This window comes from Camellia sinensis, chromosome 9 (genome assembly GCF_055761805.1).
Source record: "Camellia sinensis isolate YWXY chromosome 9, ASM5576180v1, whole genome shotgun sequence".
In the NCBI taxonomy this organism is placed as follows: Eukaryota; Viridiplantae; Streptophyta; class Magnoliopsida; order Ericales; family Theaceae; genus Camellia; species Camellia sinensis.
Window position 1 is genome coordinate 182165670 of NC_138969.1, and position 23773 is coordinate 182189442.

Sequence of the window (23773 nt, forward strand, 5' to 3'; positions counted from 1 at the left end):
TGGCAGCATTCTCTATTCAATTTCAGAGCTTAGCATGTTGATTTAATGCCCATATATATCGCCTTTAAGTATGCTTAGAGTTGTCCCCTTTTATGCTTACGTGAAGGACCTTGATGTGTGCATGCTTGCATGCATCATTTGTGCTCTTGTGCATCCTCTTAGGCCACTGTTTTGGGGGTGGACTGAGGTCCTCTCATTTCATTATAAGTCCATCTTTGCATATTTTGCATGTTGCATTGCATTGGTTGCATGCTTACATTGTATCATTTTTGCATGTTTGCATGTTGTTTAGTTAATGGCATTACATAGTCTTGCTGTATGCTTGCTATGTCCATATTGCATTAGTCTAGCTTGCAGGATTAGATAGTGTCATGTTGCATTAGCTTAGCACGTTCATGTTACCTTGCATGAGTTGCATCACTTTGCATTGTATATTGCATCCATGCATTACATTTTGCTTGGTTTGGGGTGTCAAACCAAGTATGAGGATTGAGAAGTGTTCATATTCCAAGTGATGTAACACGTCTCAACCCTCGGTCGTCAATCCCCTTGACCTCAACATGATAGGGTGTTGGCATTCATCTCTTTTGGTTGCATGCATTTACATCAAGTTGCAAACTTGGCCTCTTAGGCCATCATGCATCAAAATGCATTGTTGATGGCCCGAGGGTCGAGGGTCATGCTCCCTTGAGTCCCTTGCATGATTGGGAGTGTACCCATGCTCACATTTGCTTGAGAATTCCATGCCATACACTGCTTGCCCTCTGTTGCTGTCAACTGCAGGTTTCAGCAGGAGGATTTGGCCGGCCGGCAGTGTTGAGTGCCGACCGGCAAAGAATTTTGGCCGAGAGCACAATATTTAGCCGATAACCTCATTCCCATGGCCGGTGGCCTTTTGAGCTGGCCGGTGGCACTCCACTGCACTCAGAATGAAGTTCAGAGCAGTTCTGGAGACTTTCATAAATTTCAGAGAGGTGAGGCAGTGTAAACGGAGGCAACAGTGCTATGGCAGCGAGTTTCCGGGCGAGACGAATCAAGCATGCATCATCTACGCATCCCGAAGCGGGCTATGGCCACCTTCTTTCTGCATTTAATTTGTTAATTAATTAGAAATTCTGTAATAATAAATTTAGTATTATTTATTCGGATTGTAATATTTATTCGGACCCTCCGAGCGAGGGCAATTGTGTAATAAGTGCGCGTGAGTGTGTGTATGTCTCCCAACCCCACGTCTTTCTTCCCTTTTATTTACTAGCTTTCGATGTTTAGCCTAGGGCATGTTTCAATTAGCATACAGTATAATAGCATGCGTGCATCATTCATTAGTCTTGCATGCACCAGGCTTGGTACATCATACTAACTGCATAAGTATTTCAAATCTAACTTGAATACATGCTACTTGTGCACTTTTACATATCATCTATAGACTAGCCGAGCCTACTCTAGTGACATTCCGTATGCGTTGCATTAGCCGCTTATCATAGACTTGGATCATGCATTGATTGCTAACATGTTTTTGTTTTGGCTCGGAGTACTAGGTAAGAATTTATGCTTTAGCATACCGCATGCGTGTGAGTGTTTCCATAATAGTATGATTACCATGAGGCTAGATGCTTATGTGATATAAACTGCTTGAATGCATGTGGGTGAAGGTTGGATTGTTTGAGTTGGAACAACTCGTTTAAGTCCGTGTTTTAGCCTACTTACGAGTAGCAAATTTCAAACTATTTTTCAAACAAATGGATATGCAATGCTTCGTTCCAATTCAGGCGATTTGGTCTATACTTGTTTGCTATGCGCATAACGTAGTAATCCTAGGCTAATAACCGGAATAAGAACACATAAACGTTTTCAAAATCGGATATCACGGTTAGTAGAGGCTATTCTTCGGATCGGGCGAGAGGGGGTGCTCATAGCTGACCTTCCCCAATCGTACCTAAGCTCCCGGCCGAGGCAACTTTGGTGATGACGGACACGTGGCCTTTGGCACCGAGTCAGGGTTTCCTAAATTCCCCCATAAAAAATATTTACGTGGCGACTCTGTATCTGGCAAAGCAGTCCATGTTTGGCACTTCTTTCAAAAATCTGTTTCTCAAAACGATTTGCCGGATTTGGACTCTTTGGTTCAGATTAAGAACCGTGACAATTTGAGAGTCCTGAACTGTAATGAACCCAAAACGAACGGAACCGGGGGGGGACTCGCCCTCCCGGGGCGTTCGGGCGCGTCTACAGATTGATATAACAAATATGTGTATCTATTGTGAAGTACAGAAGTGTTTTGATATGAGTGTTATCTCATTTGAAAATGAATTGTGGATAAAGAAATTTTTTTAATATGAGATGTAATCTCATTTAAATTGTTTGGCCAGGTTTTGAGCCATGTTTATAAATCAAAATTTGTTAAGTAAAGGAAAGTAAAATGAACATGGACATATTTGTCATGGGATTGGATGGTGTTGTAAGTTGGTTGACTAGTGTTAACATTTATCGAATGCTCATGTTTTAGTCATTGTTCATATTATGTTTAGCATATCTCTACTGGGCGTTGGCTCACCCTATATGGGACATCATTTTCAGGTGCAGGTGATATGCCGCCTCCAAGGACTTAGCTTGGGAGGTTTTAGAAGCTGAAGGCTTACTTTTGTAATTATTTTGTTTATTACATGTAATCCAAGCCAAGGGCTTATTTTGTGTTTTGAGTTAGTACTCTCCTTTTTGTAACCAAGTGTTGGCTTGGAAAGTTGTAAGCCTGTAGAGCATTTACTTTTGTTGTCAAAATGTAATACCTTTGGGTTAAATACTCTGATGAATGGAAATATGTTTATTCCCCTTATATTTATGGACGTCACGAATGTATGATTTATGGGTTTATTTTGAGGGCGTTACATAAGCAAAAGTGCAAGATAAGTTCTTTGGCCCTTGGCCTTTCTATATTGCTTAACCAAGAACTGGTTCCACAGTGCTTATTAATGCTAAAAGAATAGGCAAGAACCATATTCTAATCATATGTCATTGCAAAGATCCCTTCAAAGGAAATTTCATTTGTTGGAAACTCTAAAAGCATACCTCTAGGATTCTTGAAGTGAACAAATATCAACTATGCTTGAATATAAGGTATAAGACTGGCTTCGAAGCCAATTACCTACTTTCAAAGCTAAGCTAAGTGTTTGAAAACTGGCTTCGAAGCCAACAAACCATTTTTGAAGCCAAGCTAGGTGTTTGAAATGTGTTTCCCTCCTTCATAAGATATCCACATACTGGTTCGAAGATAGTTTTCTTCGTTATGTTCTCAGAGATTTTAAAATAAAAGCCTTGATCGCACATGGGTTAGAACTTAGGTTCGTTTAACCCGTTATATTAAATGGGTAACTTTGGACAAAAAGATTTAAAACCCCCTCTTCTCATGCTTTATCTACACGCTTGTCCAAAGTTTCCCTTTCACTCATGTTGCACTCATCTGCAGCTATTTGCCCTTCCGCTCACTTTCTTCTTTTAATCCCTCGCTAATGGCTTCTTCTTCCAAAATACCATTCGTCAAGTGTGTGAGCCCATCTGTGGCCTTAAGGAGAATCATTAACGAGAAATGTGACAAATACAAAGCCGGTAAACGTTGTGCTATCGATGGGCACATCTTTATTCCCCGTCATCATGCTCAATGTGAGTTTGTTCTTGGTCCTATTTTCAGAGAAGCTCTTGCACAACTCCCTGCTCTGTACCCGTGCTCAGAGGATCAATGTCTCATTATCAATGCCTCCTTTATGGGGGTGGCCTTGATTGGAGAAGTTGGAAAATGAACCGTCCCATCGTTGCTGGCCCACATTGAGGCCCGAATGAGAGGAATGGTACGACCGAGTTGTTCCTGCCAGGATAGTGGACCTCCAAGAACTCTGTCTCTTCGACACCCTTCGACTAGCTAGGTTTTCCATTCCTGAAGACCCTTTTCTCATACTTGCTGCACTTTGTTTTTCAAACCCAACTTTCAAATTTTTTCAATTTCGGTGTGGCATGATAGCACCCACTGTCCTTGATATGTGCCATCTTCAAGGGTTATCATCCGCTGGTACTCCTTTTGGTCCTGATTATCCTGATCTTAATGTTCCCTTCTCTATTCCCCCTCTGATCTCTTCCTTTAGTGATTTTGTGAAGTCTGAGAATAAAAAGGAAGGTCTTGTGACCAATTGGGAGTTCTTTTCTTTTCTCTTATATTGGTCCTGTAGATTTTTATTTTGTACCTCCACACAGAGGATTATGCCTGAATTTTCCCCTCTTGCCAAGGTTCTTGCTTCGGCTAAGAAGATAGCTTTATCTCCTTATGTACTGGGTCATGTATATAGAGCTTGCTCTCAGTTTTGTGAGAAACCTCTAGATGCCAACCAAGGAGAACTAGTCTGGGTGCTGCAACTATGGCTTTTTGCTTACTTCACTGACTTACATTCTAGGTGCTTGAGATTCATGGTGCAAGGCCCTACTACTTATGGAATGAAGTATGCCAGAGTTTCACTCTACCCTTCTAGCTTTGCTTATTACCTCACTTTCTTCCATCAAATCCTAGCTTCCTCTCTTTCCACTTTCTTTCGCCATTTTGTTGCTAACATAGGGCCATGAATGGCTGAGGACTTTCCTGGCTGGCAGCACCTGGTCCAACCTCATTCATACAGATATGTGGGCCTCAATTCTGATTCCAAAGGAGCTCTACCTTGGTACCTTGAATTTTTGAGCTTATAAATGTATTGCTGAACCCTACTGCCCTGCCCAATTTGCTATGCAATTTGGGCTTACTCAAGGAATTCTTGTCTCTCTCTTCAGCCAAACTAACCCCAATCTTGCAACCAGAGAACTAAAAGTGCCGAAAACCAGGTTGGATGAGGCAACTTCCAAGTTGGCACAAGACTTGGTCGAATTCAGGTTCACTCCATTCATTTCACACGACACTGCATTGAGGAGGTATCACAATTGGTGGATAGCTAATATGGAGGTGCTCCTAGCTATCTCTCATCGTGATCTGTTGGTAGGGATAGATGTGCCCTCTTAAGCTAAGTCCAAAGAGACTAGGACCACTGCCTCTATTGCCCCTGTTATCTCAGTTCCTACTCCTGTTATCTCAGTGCCTGCTCCTGTTGCCTCACATTTTCCTCCAAGAATTACTAGGGCTACTTTGAAGAAAGGTATGCATTTCTGTTTTCCTTTTCTCTATTTTTGATGCCTTGCTTATTTACTTATAGCTTCTATTCTTGGTGCAGGAGCTCCACAAAGAGACTCTCCTCAAAGAGCTCAAGCTTTGAACATCCTTAAAGGCAAGTAGCAACAACAGAAGAATAGAAAACTTTTGCTTGATCCTGAAGAAGAGGCACCTAAAACTCTTGCAGAAGAGGGGGAAACAAAAAAAGAAACACCATTGAAGAGGTAGAAGAAAAAGACATTCTCTCCTGTTGAGCTTACTGTAGACTCTACCCATGAGGCAAATGCCAAAGTAGCGGAGAAAAAACAATCCAAGGAGATTATTGTCTTCCAGAGGTCAAACAAGAGGAGGTAGCAGCAGATACAAAGAGATGAAGCTACTACTGTTGATGCATTACAAAAGGAGACTATAAGGAAGAAGTAAACTGCTAAGCATTATGTCCTTCGTAGCTCTCCAACCGTCACTTCTGCAGCAGGTAATCTTCCTTAGTGCCTTTTGATAATTTCCTTTCCAGGATTTTAGCATAGAATTAACATTTACTCTTTGTTTTTTGATATATAGCAACAATCATTCCAATTACCCCTCCTTCGACACTAGCTTCCTCTACTTTGCCTATAGATGAAGGAGCCTCCCTAACTTCTGCAAAGCTAGAAGCGACCTCAAAAGGGAAAAGGAAGGCTAACACTGAAGTGTCAGTGAGTGTAGAACCCATTTAGATGATGCTCCCACTTCCCAGCTCTATGCTCCCCATGCTCTATTCCCTTCCTTCTTTGAAGCAAAGCCTCTCACCTTCCTTTTGCCCAGGCCTAACTCCATATTTGCCCCATCTATCTTTCATTTCATCTCATTTTACTCCTCCTATAGTCCTGGCTGCCCCTCTATCACTTGAGAGAACTCCAGTTGTCACTTTATCTTTAGTGGTAGCTGGTACCCCCAAAGAAGGCACTGGTGGCTTTCCTTCTCTACCATCTAGCTCCAATCCCTTTTCTCTAGACTTGTTGGTAGCCAGGACCATGGACACTACTGGGAAATCCTTTGTTCCTTCTCTTATCCCAATGTTTCCATCTCTTCCATCAACTAGTGACTCCTCTGTCTCTATGCTAATAATGCCAGAGGAAGAGATGGACATCTTCGAGGCTCAATTGGCCAGTTTATTTGGCATATCTTCACCCATCCAAGCACCAAGCAATGAGACTGAGCCATTGGTCCTTGCTGATTTTCTTCTGGAGATCATTGAGAGCTCTTCCACTACTACCCAAGCCTCCTTGCCTCGGGTGGACTTGGGCACCTACTTGGACCTACTGTAATCATTCTCAAGGATTCCATTTGATGCCTTACAAAAGCCTATCATTAAAAATGGTTTCCTTAAGTGCTACAAAGTTTTCGAGCAGTCCAACATGGCCTTCTTAAGCCACCTATCCCAAGTAGCAGCTACTTTAGATTTCTATGTCAATATCTACCAGATGGCCAGAGCTGCAGAGCAGAAACTGCTAAAAGATAAGGAGTTCGTCTTCCATATACATGCTGAGGTGTTTGAATTAAAGGGACAACATTCTTATGCCTTCCAATTTCGAACCCAACTCTTGGAGAAGAAAGCCCAACTGGAAGAGGACCTATTAGTAGTCAAGCTAGCTTTGGATCGAAATGCTAAAAGCTGCAAATTACTAACCAAGGGCTAACTGACAGAAGGCAGGACATGGCTACAGCCATTTAGTTGTTCCCATCCCTTAGAAGTATAGTATCAATTGTAAGAGAACAACTGAAACATTGTACTAATTTTTGGGTCAATTCGTGGCTGCATGTACTTAACTCCTTATGAAATGAAAAACCTTTTATTATCTATCTGAGTGTCTCATGCTCTTTTATTATTCTTGTTTAGCACTTTCTACACTCCTTGTGTCTCCCACACAGTTGGATAATAAGGCTTCAAGTATCTGCCATTAATTTTCTTAGGATGCTCATAACCATTTAGATTTCTCAGATGGTAGGCTCCCCCAGGCAAGACTCTGTGAACTTGATATGGTCCTTCCCAATTAGGTGACCATTTGTCAAATTTATGGCTCTTGATGCCTATTAGAAGTATTGTCTTCCATTCCAAGTCACCTTTATCAAAGCTGATGTGCTTAACTTTCTTGTTATAGCTTCTAGCTGCCTTTTTCTTTTGAAAATGGATATTGTTTAATGCCAAAATTATGGCCTTATCCACATGTTCTATCTCCAAGAACATGCTTTGATGATATTGCTCAGTAGTTAACTGGCCTTGGCATTTTACCCTTAAGGACCTAATGTTAATTTCTACAAGCAACACTGCATCATGTCCATATACTAAGACATAAGGAGTGATCCTTGTACTTGACCTTGGAGAAGTCCTATAAGCCCACAGCACATCTAACAACAAGTTATGCTAATCCCTGGGGTTGTCTTCCACAACTCTTTGTATCCATTTTTTCAAGAATTTGTTAGATGATTCAACGTGACCATTTGCTTGTGCATAATAAGGGGTGGAATTAATAAGACTAATCCCAAATTCTGCTGCGAAAGATTTCACCATCTTTCCATCAAACACAATCTCATTATCTACAGTTATGGTTTGTGGGATGCCAAATCTATGGATTAATTCTTTAATGAATCCAATAACTTCAGTCTGATCTACAGCCTTATAAGGCTTAGCTTCGACCCATTTAGTGAAGTAATCTATGGCCACGAGAATGATGCAATGATGCTTCGAAGAGGGTGGATATATTTTTCCTATCATATCTATTGCCCATCCTCTAAATGGCCATGGATTTATCACTGCATGCAAATCAGTTATTGGCACGTGTCTTATCATGCCATGCTTTTAGCATGCTTGACATCCATTTGCATATTCTATGCAATCCTCAAGGATGGTTGGCGAATAATAGGAATGCCTTCGAAGCAACCATCTCATCTTCATACCAAGCGGGCACCACAAATACCTTCATACACTTCCACCATAGTAGTCAATGCTTCTTTTGGCCCTAAACACTCCAATAGCAATCCATCTGCTCCCCTTTTGTAAAGAGCATTACCATATACTATACATTGTATGGATTTTAATGTAATTTTTCTACTGGCCTTCGAAGAAGGGCCAGTTAAATATTGAATGATTGGATGTCTCCAATCATCCTCTTCTAAGTTATTGGTTAACTGCTACCATGATACCCCTTTTAGCCAAAGGTAGTATTAACTTTTGATATGTTGCTTGACTTATGTCCACTTGGGTATCCCCATTTTCTTCTGAAATTCAAGGCCTTCTGAGCTACATTATTGGCCTTATGATTCATGAATCTTAAGATATAAGTCACATTGGCTATCTGAAATTGAGAAAACAAATGCAATGCAACAACATTATATGACAACATGCTTGCACTTTGACATTTGAAAATTCCTTTTACTTGGTTGATTACCAATTGGGAATCCCCAAATATATCAACTACATAAGCCTGTAATCCAATAAGTATCTCAAATCCCATTATTAAAGCTTCATATTCAGCTTGGTTATTGAAACAAGTAGTTTCATCAACTCTGAAACCATGTGTGGTTTCTACCCCCTGTGGTGACTTAATTACAACACCAATTCCAACCAGATCATTGTCTTTTCATCCATCAAACCACATTTGCCATGGCTCAACATTAACCATACCAAGATCCATTATCACTTGGCCTTCTGTTTGATATGGATGATCTTCCAGAAAGTTAGCCAAAACCTGTCCTTTTACTGCTTTTTGGGGGACATATTTTAGATGAAACTCTGAAAGAGCTAATATCCATTTGCTAGTTCTTTCTCTTAGCATAGGTCTAGATAACATGTATTTAACCAAGTCCGTGGTTACAATTACCAAGACAACAGTAGACAAAAGATATTATCTTAATTTCATTGCTGCAAAGTACAATGCGAGGCACAACTTTTTTATAGCTGAGTATTTATATTCACAAGAATTTAAAAACCTACTAAGTTAATAAACTGCTTGTTCCTTGCCTTCTTCATTGTCCTGAGCTAGAAAAACTGCCAATGAATCTTCTGCTGCATCAATGTATAACTTCAAGGGTTTATCTCTCCTTAGTGGCATCAACACTGAAGTCGTGGCCAAGTAGGCTTTAATTCCTTTGAAAGCAGTTTGATGCTCTGTTATCTACACAAACTCTTCTTCATTTTTTAGCTTTAACAAAGAAGAAAATACTTTAGTTTTCTCGACAGTGTAAGAAATAAATCTTTGAAGGAAATTAACCTGACCAAGGAATTTTTGTAATTCTTTCTTACTTAATAAAGGTTTGGCCTCAATGATGGTTTTGGCTTTATTCTGATCAATTTGTATTCATTTCTTGTGCACTACATATCCCAAGAAGTTTCCAGCTGATATACCAAAAGTACATTTGAGGGTTTAAGTTTCAACTTGAACTTTCTCATTATTTCGAAGGCTGCTGTCAAATTAATTAGGTATTCCTCCATAGATTGGGACTTTACAACAATATCATCAATATAACACTGTAGGTATCCTCCAATGAGGACATCAAAAATAGTATTCATTGCCCTCTGATATGTTGCCCTAGCATTCTGTAAACCAAATGGCATTTTAACCCATTTGAATGTGCCAATATTTCCAGGACACCTAAATGCTGTCATATGGACATCCTCTTCTGCAATACAGATCTAGTTGTAACCAAAATGCCCATCTATCATAGACAAAATCCTGTGCCCTACTGAACTATCCACCAACAGATCAACTATAGGCATGGGGTATTCATCTTTTGGAGTTGCCAAATTTAGATTCCTAAAATCGATGCACACCCTCATTTTTCCATTCTTTTTAACCACAGGCACAATATTAGACAACCATTCAACATACCTAGCTGTTCTAATGAAGCCTGCCTTAAGGAGCCTAAGAATCTCCTCTTTCACTTTTTAAACCACTTCAAAGCTCATCCGTCTTAGTTTCTGCTTGTGTGGCTTGAAATTAGGCCTTATAAGGAGCCTATGTTCCACTAATGACCTGTCCAATCCAGGCAGTTCATTATAAGACCACGCAAAACAATCCTTATATTTCTTTGGGACCACCAACAACTGGTTCCTGTCAATGAGACTTAGCCAAGCACTGATGTAGGTCGGCTGCTGCACAGAACCTTTCCCTAAGTTAACTTCTTCCAAAAGGTCCTGCACTTGAGCACTTACTGATGCTTCCCCTTTGACTTCTTTTACCTTCGAAGTAATCTTTTCATTTTGTTCTGCTCCCACTTTTCCTGGTTCAACATCTTTGTTTTCTTCCTCATAGACAAAATCTATCCATAAGGCTTCTTCTTCCTGTATCTCCTAGACTTTTGTTTCAATGTCCAATGAGCAGTATTTACCCAGAGCCAAAAATCTAGCCTTTTGTTGCTCTTGATTACAGCCAATCACCATGGCTTCTATCTCTTGTTCCTACACCTTCTGGACTATTTGACTTTACGTCCAATACTGAAAACTTGATTAAAGCCAAGGGTCTAGCTTTTTGGTCTCGATCTTCTTGCCTACAACCAGACAGCGTTGTCATCTTTAGTGATGAACCCTTCATCAGCATTCTCCTGAGCTAAGTGCTTCAGGTGTGCTACTTCCTCATCAACCGTCACTTCAGTTGTTCCATCAGGCTTCCTCAGTACACTGAGTGGTACAACCCCTTCAGTGTATAGCTTGGCCTTAGCAAAATCAACACAAGTAATAAAAGGTTGGAAATCGGCATTGATTTCCTCTATTTTCCCATTGGAGAGAGTTACCATCATCTTCTGATGTAGAGAGGAAGGCATACACTTGTTGGTGTGGATCCAATCCCTGCCAAGCAAAGCATTATACTTGGCATTACTGTCTATAACAAAGAACTCTATAATGTAATCTCCGGTTCCCACACTCTGGTTGATGGGCAAAATTCCCTGAGCTATTTGTTTATCCCCAGCAAAACCAACAATGGTTGTGCTGGTTGGGATCAACCTAGGGTTTCTTTTCCCCAACTTCTTCAAAGAGGACCTTGGAAGCAGGTTCACTATTGCACCATTGTCCACTAACACTCTATTCATTTGTATCCCATCGAAGTAAGCCTTGATATACAGGGGCTTAACGTGCTGGGTCATAGATGTTGTGGGGTGTTGTGGGGTACTCGAAGGGGTATAAGAGGTTAAGGCTTACCTCTTCACTTTTTTCATCAGTTTCTATTAGCTTGGCCACTTTTGACTCATCTTGAATCATGTTGGCCTGTAAATCTTCACTAGAAATTGGAATGAGGTCATCTTCCTAACCTTCTTGGTTTTCATTTTCAGCTTGGAATTCATGTGGCAGTATATATACCATGTTTACTAGTACTGGAGGGAATAAGCCAAACTGTACCACTGGTTGCGATTGCTCTCCTCCCGCTTGAGTCTGCTCTGAAGCTTGGGAGGCATTCTCCATATTACACTCTGGTACCTTAGTACTGGTGGTTTCTTTCGAAACAATTCATTTGTGATATGCTCATGTTGGCTTTTTGACCAAGAAGGTCTGTTCAGCCATGAAAGCTTCGAACATTTCATCTTCAGCCAATTCCCTCCCTTGGCCTAGTTCAACTTCTCCTTCTGTCTTATTTTCAAGACCTACTAGGCTAGATCTTTCTTCGGCTTTCAGTTCATCATGAACTTTAGCCAACTCCTCTCTACTGGCACCCTCTTTGATTTTAAGAGTAGGCCTTGAACCTTCTCCTTCTTCTATTTGGCCCTTTGACTGTGCCAAAGAAGTACTCTCTCCACTTTCTTTCAGGTCTCTCTGATATTGAGTGTACCTTCGCTGGATCTTTCTCCTTTGGGACCTGGAAATCATTGGAACTGTGTCTGGCTCCCTTATTTTTAGGTTTTTGAGCAAAATCCAATTATTTGGAGCCACCAAAGGAGGCTTGATCATCATTCCCTTGTCTCTAAAAGTCTTTTTTTGTGCTGGTATGACTTTAGGTTTGCTCTGCATGCAAACCAATCTGGAACCCTAAGGACCCATGAACACACTGCTCTAGCTGCTGGGCCTACTACCCCTATATTCACAACTGTCTTCGAAGCAGTTCTTAGAGGCCAATCACTAGGCTTGGTTCCCTGTCTTGAGCCAAATTTAGGCCTCCCTTCCGGCTAATTGCCCACCCTGTGATAGTTAGGTGGCCTGGTTTCATACAAGGGCCTCTTTACCTTTAACTGCATCCTGGTGTCTAGTGAGCCAACCAAGGATGAATGTTGTCTGAGACCAATTGGATATGGCCTTCTGTTGTAGGTGCTGGCTGGCTTTCAATCCCTCTGCACATCTTTATAATACTGTTTCCCATCAACTGAGAGCCCCTTCATCCATTTGTAACTCATCCTGCATCTAGGACGCATCCTCTGCACTACAACTGCTTTAAGGGAGTCATCATCCAATATCACTTCACTAGAGCCATTCCTTTGGCCTGTAAAGTTCTGTCCATTGACTGTGAACTTTTGGTGTCCTTCTTGAAAGTAGCCTAGCTAGCCACATACATCTGCATAGTGACTTCCTCCAATTCCTTTAAGGATAGGTTTTGGAAATCTGGCATGTCAACATTAGCTGCAACCTCCCCAATCTCTGGGAACAGTTTGATGTCAATTCCCATGGCTTTCTCAATCTTGGTTGGAAACTTTAGCCTCCCCTTCCGAATCTATTTTGGATCCTGTCTCAGAAAACAATACAGTTTTTAGTTAAGTGAGACCAAGAATTGTGCCATTTACAGTACAGTTTTCCTTTAAGTTCTTCAGCGGTAGGGATCTTAACTCCCTTTGATAACTTTAGGAAATTTGCTACAAGTAAATGATCAAAAATGTCATCTGCTTTTGTTAAGTCAAAAGAATACTTCCTATGAAGGTCTTTCTTTTTAAACTGTTGGTATATTGTACTGTCTTTCTAAATTAATATCTCACAGGTCATAGGTTCTTTTCCTATGATCTCTGTTCCATCAATTTCATAGTTAGGGTCTCTATAGTAGGTCTTATATGATGAATTACTTCGATCTTGTTCTTCCTCAAGTAAAGTTTCATATCTGGACACTTTATAGGTTAATTCTACTAAGTCTCGAAACTCAGTTGAATCAAACTTCTTTCAAAGTCCAACTCCAACCCAATTTGAGCCAATCTTACAAATCATGCTCGAGTAGCATGACCCTACATTTGTTTTGTGCCCTTTTAAATCTGGCAATAAACTGAGCAAGCTTCTCATCAGGCTTTTGGCTCAATCTTGCTAAGTCTGCCATGGAAACCTCAGGTTTTGTTTGAAAAAATTGGGCATGAAAAACTTCTTCCATCTGCTGCCAAGTTTGAATAGAGCCAGGTGTAAGGTTTATATACCATACGAAGGCTGCTCCAGTTAAAGAGTTTGGAAAGAGTCTCAGTTTCATGTAATCATTATTGGCAAACTCACTACACTGGCCTGTAAACCTAGCAATGTGTTCTACTATTGACTGGTTTCATTCCCATAAAAGAGGGCAAAATCTAGTATTCTAAACCCCCTTGGACATTCATGTACCCTATCCACCCACTCTGGGTAAGGTTTTCTATATACTAGAGTCTGAACCCCCCAAGTTATAGGTATACACATTTCTCTAATAATATCAGCAATTTGGTTCCTTGAAACCATATTTTGTGTTGGTTGAACCACTACTGGAGAAACAAACACAGGGTTTAGAGGAACTCCATGTGCCCAAAGGCCTCTTAGTCCATATATAGATACATTCAAGACTGGTTGTCCTTGTTGTACTGGTTGCTGTTGGAGGTATGGCTATTCTCTTAGAATCTGTCCTAGGAAAGGCCCTACGAAAGGTGCTACAGGAGGAGGAACACGTGTTGCTTCTCTTCTAACCGCATGAAATCCTTTCAAGCCCCAGGTGCAAATTCAAACACAGGATTAGTGAAACCCCGTGTGCCAGGTATGGCTTCGAACATAGCATTTGAAAACATTCTCATACCATTCCCTTGTGTTGGCCCAGATCCACCAATTTGTATGGTTTCACTGGTGGGTAGTGGTACATTTTGGTTTGCTGGTGGTCTCGAAGGAGTTTCGTCCCATGACTGAGGCATATGTGACATTCTCTCATGGTTTTGATTACTAGTCTGACCATTAGTTTGTCCATTATTTTGCATAGGCCGTTTGTCTCAAGCTAATCTATGCTGAAGAGAATTCTCATTCTCTTTAGCTTGTCTTGCAACAGTTGGTTGATGAGAGTTCATTTGATCTAAAAAGGATGTTGCCCATCTTTCCATTGTATACATTAGTTGCTGTCCCATGGCATCTACCAAACCTCCCTATGGATTTATTGGTTGGGTAGAAAGGACAGTTGAAGGTCCAGTTTCATGGCCCTATCTAGTATGTTGGACGTGTGTTCTATATTCTAAAGTACTGGTCTGTTCGACCATTTGCGGAGGATCTGATGGAATAGATGCATTGATTACATTATCCTCTAGGTTAGGCACTTCTACCTCTACTTCCACACCTTCTTCCAGGCTTTCATTTTCTCCTCTTGCTCTACGTTTAGCCATTTTTAATAGTCCCGCCGGGCGTGCCAAAAATATATGTTGGCTTTTTTGGCTTTTGAAGGTTAATAGTGTACATTTAAGCATGCCAGCAAGGATCAATCAGTCCTTACAGAATTTTAATTGCCAACCAATTATCAGACGGCTGTGTTAAAGTTCTTTCAGCCTTAATGAAGAGGACTTTTACTGGTGGCTTATTTTAAGAGAAATTTATAAGAAATAATTAAGTACAGAACAATTCAGAAACTGAATTTCATTGAGTAAATAGGAACTTACAATGAAATGACCCAGCCTTGAAAAGGTTTACAATAACGACTACTTGAAACTACTCCTAGGAAATGAAGGGCAATACATGAATTCAAGTGCTGAAAATGTAAAGAACCGGAAATGTAAAAATTGGAAGGAAATAAGAAGTAAATAAACTGATTTTTTGGATCTGGGTCTGGGTCCTCCATTCTTGGGCCTTCTCCTCTATTTATACTTTCCAATGGTAACCGTTGAAATGGACTTCCAACCGTCGAAATGCACTTCCACGATCTCTAGTTATGCCCCTGAACAATTTGCTCCCACAATGCTTTCTTTGCAATTAGGCTTCCCTCTTTAATTTAAATTTGAATTGTGAGTAACCGTTGAGCTACGCCACTTCGCGCCTTCTAACTGCTTCCATACAACGTAGACCCATCATTACCAATATGACTTGCCACGTGTCTGTTGTTGGTTGGAGACTTGCATTAAAGCCCTAAATTATCCTTTTCAAGCCACTTGTTAAGCTGTGATTGGCATGTACAAAATATGTAGCCAACAATATCTTAAATTAAATGTATCGTACGATACATTTACGATATGTGATGTGATATACGATACGCAATACATAATGCGATACGTATGTTATACTTAAATTTCTTTAGCAAATTTGAATAAAAAATATTCAAATTAGTTTCTGTAAATTATTATTGTCAAAAAATTTCATTAACTTATTAGGAAAAAGCTATTTCTGAGATGAGAATGATACTTTTTAGTTTATTTTTGGGTAAATTACACTTTGTGCCCCTACACTTTACACAAAATTTCACTTTAGTCCCTACACATCAAATTGTAACACTTAACCCCCAGCACTTTTGATCAAGTGTCACATTGTCCCTTCGGTTAATACTTTCTTTTTTCTAATAAGTTAATGTAATTTACCTGACGGCTGACGTTGCTGGCCTGAAGATGGTCCGTGTTCACAAGGGATCTTGTTCTTCCCCCAGCCATATTATTTCTTTTATTTGAGGGTTAATAAAACTACCTATATAATGTAAGTTCATTTTTTTGAATAATTAACCCTGAGCCATATTATTGATTGTATTTGTGGTTTGTTCGTTTGTTTTTTATTCAAACAACAATGAAAAATAATGCAGGGGCACACTACAAGAAAAAGCACCTTTGGCGACTAAATTTTTAGTCGCCAAAAGTCCGTTTTTAGTCGCCAAAAGTCGACTTTTTACTTTCCCCGACTGATTTTTTTAGTCGCTGGTTTTGTCGCGTATAGATGGTCGGCAGAGGTATTGGCGACTAAAACTTTTTTAGTCGCCAAAAAGCAGCACTTTCGCGAACAACATTTTAGTCGCCAATACTCACTGAATAGCCGACTAATCCATTTAGTCGCCAAAATAAAGACTTTTGGCGACTAACAATTTTAGTCGCCAAAGGTGCTTCCATGAAAAAAAAAAATTACCAACTTTTTTGCTTATTCTGAGATTCAAACCACAGACCTTCTACTTTGTACACCTTTACCAACACACTCCCTCCACTATGCCACCACAAGATCACATGAATATATATGCAATATATATTATTTATATAGTATATTGACCCGTATTAATTTAAAACTATATATATAAATATAATTATTTTTATTCAATATTAATTTATGTAAAAAATAAATTAATTATTAAAAAAAAAAGGGGAGCCACTTTTGGCGACTAAAGTTTTTTTTAGTCGCCAAAAACCTTAGTTTTGGCTACTACCAATAATTTAGTCGCTAAAAAAATTAATTTCCGTCTAAAAATAACCACTTTCGGCGACTAAACTGATTTTTAGTAGCCAAAACCGCCACTTTTGCCGACTAAACTCAATTTTAGTCGCCAATTGTCCACTTTTAGCTACTAAAAATTTTTTTAGTAGCCAAAAACCTTTACATTTGGCTACAACATTTTTTTTTTGTCGGTAAAACACCTACAATCGGCGACCAAACCATTTTTTAGTCGCCAAAGCCTATGCTTTTGGCTACTAATCTTTTTTAGTCGCCAAAAACCTTCACCTTTGGCTACTAAAATTGTTTTAGTCGCTAAAACCCATGTAATCAGCGACTAATCTGATTTTTAGTCACCAAAAGTCTTCACTTTTGGCTACTAATTCAATTTTAGTCGCCAATTGTCCTACTTTCAGTGACGAAATTTACATTTTTGGTCACCAAAACTGCTTTTTGTTGTAGTGGCAGGCCAACCTAAAATTTAAAGACTTAACTCTGTTAGGCCCATGGACTTTTATTGGTTAACAGACTATGTTTGGGGTTGGGTTTGGTTGACGAATTCTAGATTTCTAAAGATCAACGTGTTATGGACCCTAATCTGGGCGTATTTTGGATTTTAATTCAAAATTATTATTTTTAAGGAAAATCAAAGTTCATTTGAAAAAGACTAAAAAATATATATGATTTAATAACATAATGGATATAATTTTTTACTAATAAAGTTTACTTTTTATGTTTTGCTATTGAATTTAAAATTTCAAGTGTGTTTGGTTTAAATTTTTTGGATTAAGTTTTTTGAAAACTGAGTTTCTTGGTTTACATATTTTTTTATTTTTAGTGAATATTTTTAAAATTTTAAACATTTTTGTTTACTTTTTTTTTTAGATGCATCTTACTTAGATGTATCTTAAAAGTAAAAAATTTGTGAAAAAATATTTTAAAAAATTAATAAATACATAAAAATATAAAAAATGTACTGAATTCTTGTTTTTTTTTTTTTTGTATTTTTGGTATTTAGTGAATTTTTAAAATATTTTCTTCACAAATTTTTTACTTTTTAGGTATATTTATGTTAGGTATGTCTAAAAAGTAAAAAAAAAATGCTTAAAATATTAAAAATATTAAGTAAAAAGAAAAAAATACGGAAAATAAGAAAGTAGAATTTTCTGAAAAGTGTTTTTGGAAAAATGTAACCTAGCAAAGTGTTGTTTTGATGCTCTTTAAAATTTGGAATCTCCAAAAAATATAGTGAAAGGACCTCACGATATACCTTTTCAAATTCAACGGGACTTAATAGTTTACAAGAAAATTCATGAGACTTTTTTGTACATACTTTTCTAGGATGGAACTTTTGAGTAAATTTCCTTTGGTTGTTTCTAAAATTTGATTCTTCTAATGATGGTGAGCAACTCCAACAGTACTTTTTAGTTTTTACTAGTTTCAGTGTAAAAAAATGTACACTTTATTTTATACGCTTCTTTTTTCTTTTCTTTTTCTCAAAACTTATCATCTTTACAAACCGTATTAATTAACATAGCCTGATGTCGCTGTGATGAAGTGTATTATTTTCTGTAAAGTTCTCTGGATATTTTTTCTATTTAAAAGTGTGCATTCTATCATCTGCCGCCCACATAACGCAATTAAGTTCGAATTTGTATCTAGACAGCCAAGTTACCCTAGATATGAACATGGATAGAATTTGATACAGTTGTTTATGGAGAGTTTGGTGGGTGGGTGATTGTGTATATCCAAGATTCAATCTATAAAGGTGGATATACCCGACCTTAGAGAGATCCCTCGATTAATAGCAAAACATACTTTGCCTAAAGATATATATATATTTAAATACTGGAATCCATGATCATTGCTTCTCAAGATTTCCATTTTTTTTTTTTGGGGGGGGGGGGGGGGGGGGGGTGTGAATATCAAGATTACCATTTTGACACTATGAATCTTTCCACTTCAAAAAGGATATATGTATGTAGGTATGTATGTATCAGCAATTCTATTAGCACTGACTTCTCTATCCTGTTTTTGCTTTGCAGAGCTGAACGAATCTCATTTTGTTCACTCTAATATCAACATCGTCTGTATTGGAATGTTGATATTGATGTGAATTTCTGACTTACCCCGCATATTTATCCAAAAATATTAGAACCATTGCCTCCAAACGAGTGGAAAATAAATTGGTGGATTTAAAAAAAAGAAAACAAAACATAAACAAATACATAGGATTACTCAATCAATACACTTGTCAGTCCATGAATCTTTATAGAGAACTAAAAAAAGAAGAATTTAATAGTAAAAAATAGTCTGAAAAAGTTAACTCGTTAACAGAGAGTTCATTAACATATGGTGAGGACTGGGTTGATTTCAAGACTAGTCGACCAACACAAAATGCTGGTTTTGTTGGTTGAGGAAGTGCCATTGTATCACTTGCTAGCATAATAACTACAGATGACATGGTCGGTCTATCTGCTGGATCTTCCTGGATGCACAACAATCCAATGTGGATGCACTTCAACACTTCGTCTACAACACTAGATTGCACCAGTAATGGGTCCATCAATACCAATCCTCGACCTTCAGACGATAATTTCCATGCTCGTGACATTGTAGCAAGTAATGCAATTAAAATCAATCAATGTTTCTTCAAAATGCCTCTTTCTTTAAAGACAGTGAGATAACTAAAAGCAATTGTTTAGCTAGGAACATACAAAAGTGAGGAGGCTGTAACCATGCTCAGAAAGATATAAGGCGCTGTTCTTTCTTCCACTTATTACCTCCAACAAGAGAACTCCATAACTAAAAACATCTGACTTAATAGAAAATAGTCCTTCCATAGCATACTTTGGAGCCATGTATCCACTATTACAGCTAAAAGCATCACAAATACTATCAAGAGAGTGACTAGACAAAATAAAATGACTGATTATGTATGTATACGTGTGTATAAAAAAAGAAGAGGGTTACTATGTTCCAACTACTCTATTTGTGTTGGCTTCAGTTCGATTTCCCCCAAAAAATCTAGCCATTCCAAAAGTCTGATATCTTGGGATTCATCTCATGATTTAGCAAAATGTTGCTAGCTTTAAGATCTCTATGAATTATTCTGAGACAGGAATCCTCATGCAGGTATAGAAGGTCCCGAGCAATTCCATTAATAATAAAAAGGTGTCTCCTCCAGCCTAGTTGCGCACTTTATTTGAATCTAGAAAGAAAACAAACAAGCAGTCAAGTTGATTACAATCTTTAGTAATTCATTTTTAGCTTTTATTTGGTTGCAAGTGACCAGGATTTAAAAGGGTCCGGACCAAAGAGAAAGACATCTAGGCTTTTGTTGGGTATGTACTCGTAGATGAGGAGTGACTATCATCTCCCTCCAAGCAACAACCCAACAGTCTAACAAGATTCCTATGTTGTAGTCTTGCAATTAAAATAACTTCATTCTTGAACTATTGTAATCCTTGGCCAGAACTTCTTGAGAGTCTCTTAACTGCTATTTCCTTGCTATCTGATAATATACCCTGCAAACATTTTCAAGTCATGCAACAATCTTTAATGAGAAATGGCTACATTAATGCCTATTTATGGTTGTGTTGGTTCTTTAAATTTAACCATGTATTGTCAATCACCTAGTGCACCATGTTACCCGTACATGTGACAAACTATGATTTATATCCTTCAAAGATTATTGTCAGCACCATAAGTACCTTGTAAACTGGACCAAATCCACCTTCTCCAAGCTTATTTTCTTCGGAAAAATGTTTTGTAATTGCACGTATAAGATCTAACTGGATTGAAGGAAAGTCTTGTGATTTGGTGTGCTTGTCACCTAGCAATTTTTCACTGTTGTAGTCATCACAAAATTGTCCTCCCAAGTCGAGTAATTGGACTTCTTGGCTGTTTTGCTCTTACAGGAAAAAGAAGAATAAATTGACACATTGGGTTGTAAACATGTAATAGGATTGTGGCAGTGACTAAAAGAATGTAGTTACCTTTCTTTGCTCTTTTCCTTCTCCTTTGGTAGTAGATACAAGCACCAAGTAGAGATAGCACTAGGAATGCTGACAGACTTATGCTGATACTGACTGTAATTGTTTTTCCTTTCCAACCTTCTATAAACAAATGGTATAATTTTAGCCACTATTTAAATTATGCCCATTTTCATTCAATTTGTTTTAATGGAAACATTTTTTTGAAAGGAAAAAAATATTCACTTTTTTTTTTGCATTTGGACCTTATCATATTATAAACAAAAGCTTTCATTCACAACATAAATAATGTGTAGAGTAATTAAAAAATTAACATTGAACTTTTATACCACGAGCACATGTGGGTGGATCGTACCAGGAATAGAAACCACAAGCCCCAGCCGCGTGTGTTCAACCGTGAGTGGAATCGCACCAGCAGGGTGAATCTCCTTGCCGTAATCGCAGCAATTGGGGGGGGGGGTCGATTTTGCCCTAATCTTCACGATTGAGGCTTATATTGGTGGGTTGCGGTGAATGACAGCGTTTTGGGCCGCCTTTTGGCACCCAAAACGATTCTCCGTTATCTTACATGAACGTAGATGGATGGGGTACACATTGAAACATGGATGAAATTTCAGGATTTAATTTGTCAAAATTGAAATATTAAGATTTAAAATGTAAAATACACGATACCTTAAGGGTTTTTTTTTTAATTAATCCAATTGTTTTTTAATTTTTTTTATTTTTATTTTCTGATAATACACTAGTTACTAGTGATTGTGTGGTGGGCAGTACTGACAACATCAGCGGTAGTGGAAAAAAATGCCAATAACACCCAACATTAAAAAATTAACCAGTCTAGCTGTAAAAAATTTAAAAAAATGGGATATGGATAATGTTGAGGAAATCATGGTCACAACCAAGATCAAATGAAACATCAAATCTATAAAATGATTAATATGAAACATGGGATATGGATAATGTTGAGGAAATCATGGGCATGTTGAGAAAATCGTACGCTTAGGTTATCTCTTTGGCTCCGTTTATTTTCAGAGGTAGAATGGAGGGGATTAATAGTGAGGAGATTGTTAGTGAGGGTATTAAGTAAAATTGTATAGTTGTTAGTGTAGGGATTGTTAAATTATTTTTATATAAAATAAATATAAAATAATAAAACAAATAAAAAAAATACAAAAACATTAAACATTAATGTTTTAAAAAAAAATGCCCAACATGTAAAAAAAATTTAAAAATAAAAATAAAATAAAAAATTCCCAGAAAAAAATAAAACAAATAAAATAATGATTTGTACTTAACAAAAAATACAAAAAAATAAACATGAATGTTCAAAAAACATGTCCGACATGTAAAAAATAAAATAAATAATAAATAAAAATAAAAAAATTTCTAGTCCGCTGGACTATTTTTCTAATATCAAGTCTTAGAGGCTTATCCGAATCCCCTTGGGGAGGCCCATCCTAATTCGGAGCTCACTATCCATCCACTCCTCATCTCTCAAAACAAACACAATATTAGTGGGTCCCACCTCACTACCAATCCCAATCCCCCCTCTAACTCTCCAAACAAATAGGGCCTTTATCTCGTGTGGCTAAGTCTATAAATAGGCCAAGACAGATACAAAGAGGCATCAATCAATCAATCAATCATCAACCACTCACAAATCATGAAGAATTATTTAGGAGTAGTTTAAGTTAGCCATTTTTAGGAGTAGCCTAAGTGATAGTTTTCCAACCTCCATATTTCTTCTTTTTGTCAATTGCTGTATTTATTCAATTCTTTGTTCTTGTTTAAAGTTCTTGTAACTAGTGACAAGTGACAATTTATTCGAATTAATACATATTATGTTCTGTTTCATGTCTTCTTTATTTAATTACCTCCAAGGAAGTCATTAATCTGTTTAAGGCATGGAATTCAACCACAAAGCCTAATCTTCTTGTGTTTATTTAAAATTTGTTTAAGTCTGTCGATCAATCATTGTCGATTGGGCTTAAACTAAATTTTTACCAATATAAATTAGCACGCCCAATGGGACCATTCCAACTTGGAGTAATGTCAATGAAGAAGCAGACTAATGCCTATGAAATCATGCCTTCAAGTGGCATGTTTACATCTTGTGAGCCCGCAGATGCAAACCGCTAATGGAGTGGCAGTGTTTCCATAGATATAGATCATCAGTGGAATGCCTCATATTCTGAAAATTGTCAGTGTTATGGTAGTGGTTCTACCGTTTATTGCCAATATAATGGCCACTCATTTATGAAGAGCCAAAGTATGTGACTCGACGGGTTAACACACTAAGACATGAAGATAATACGACTTTGGAGAATTTTCATAGGCCATTAATGGCTAAAATTAAAAAAACAACCCCATCTCTCAAAAAATATTGAGAATTCTAATGATAAAGGTTCACTTGGGGGGCATGATCTTTTGCTGAATGTGGCCAAAAGTGACAAGCCATTAATGGCTAAAAAAGAAGAACAACCACTTCTCTAAAAAAATGTTAAAATTTCATCACAAAATGATAATGAAAGTTCACTTAGGGAGCATGATTTTAAGCCAAAAGTGGCAGAAAATTATGAACTTGGGGGGCATGATTTTAAGCAAAAAATGACTGAAAATTATGAACAACCCATGTTAGTTGAATATGAATTTTTTGGCATTGTTCAAAGTGTCAAAATTTAATTTTTCATAACATTCAATTATGTGACTTTTGGGATCCAACATCCACTTTGGATATGTGGATCACACCAAAAATTAATTTTCATGACATGGTTTGAAAAGCAACAATAGTTGAAAAATGCTATATGCAGTGAATTCTCTTTGATTAGCCAAAATGTGACTAACATAGAATTGTTTTATTATAAAAATATAGGATGTGATTCTTTGTTATGTCACTCGACATATGGAGTGTTCGCCAATCGACAGTGATAGATTAAAAATTACTATGGATGTAATATAACTCTTCAAGAATTTGAATTATTTGCACTATAAAATATTTTCTGTCGAATGTGGTAAACTGCCTTATAAATCATTTAATTGGATTTCATT

At 37.8% G+C, this 23773-nt stretch overlaps 1 pseudogene; it reads right to left on the reverse strand.

The window, feature by feature from the left end:
- Positions 1–18999: 18999 nt before the first annotated feature.
- LOC114287976 (cysteine-rich receptor-like protein kinase 10) lies at positions 19000–22614 on the reverse strand (annotated as a pseudogene).
- Between the last annotated feature and the right edge of the window lie 1159 nt (positions 22615–23773).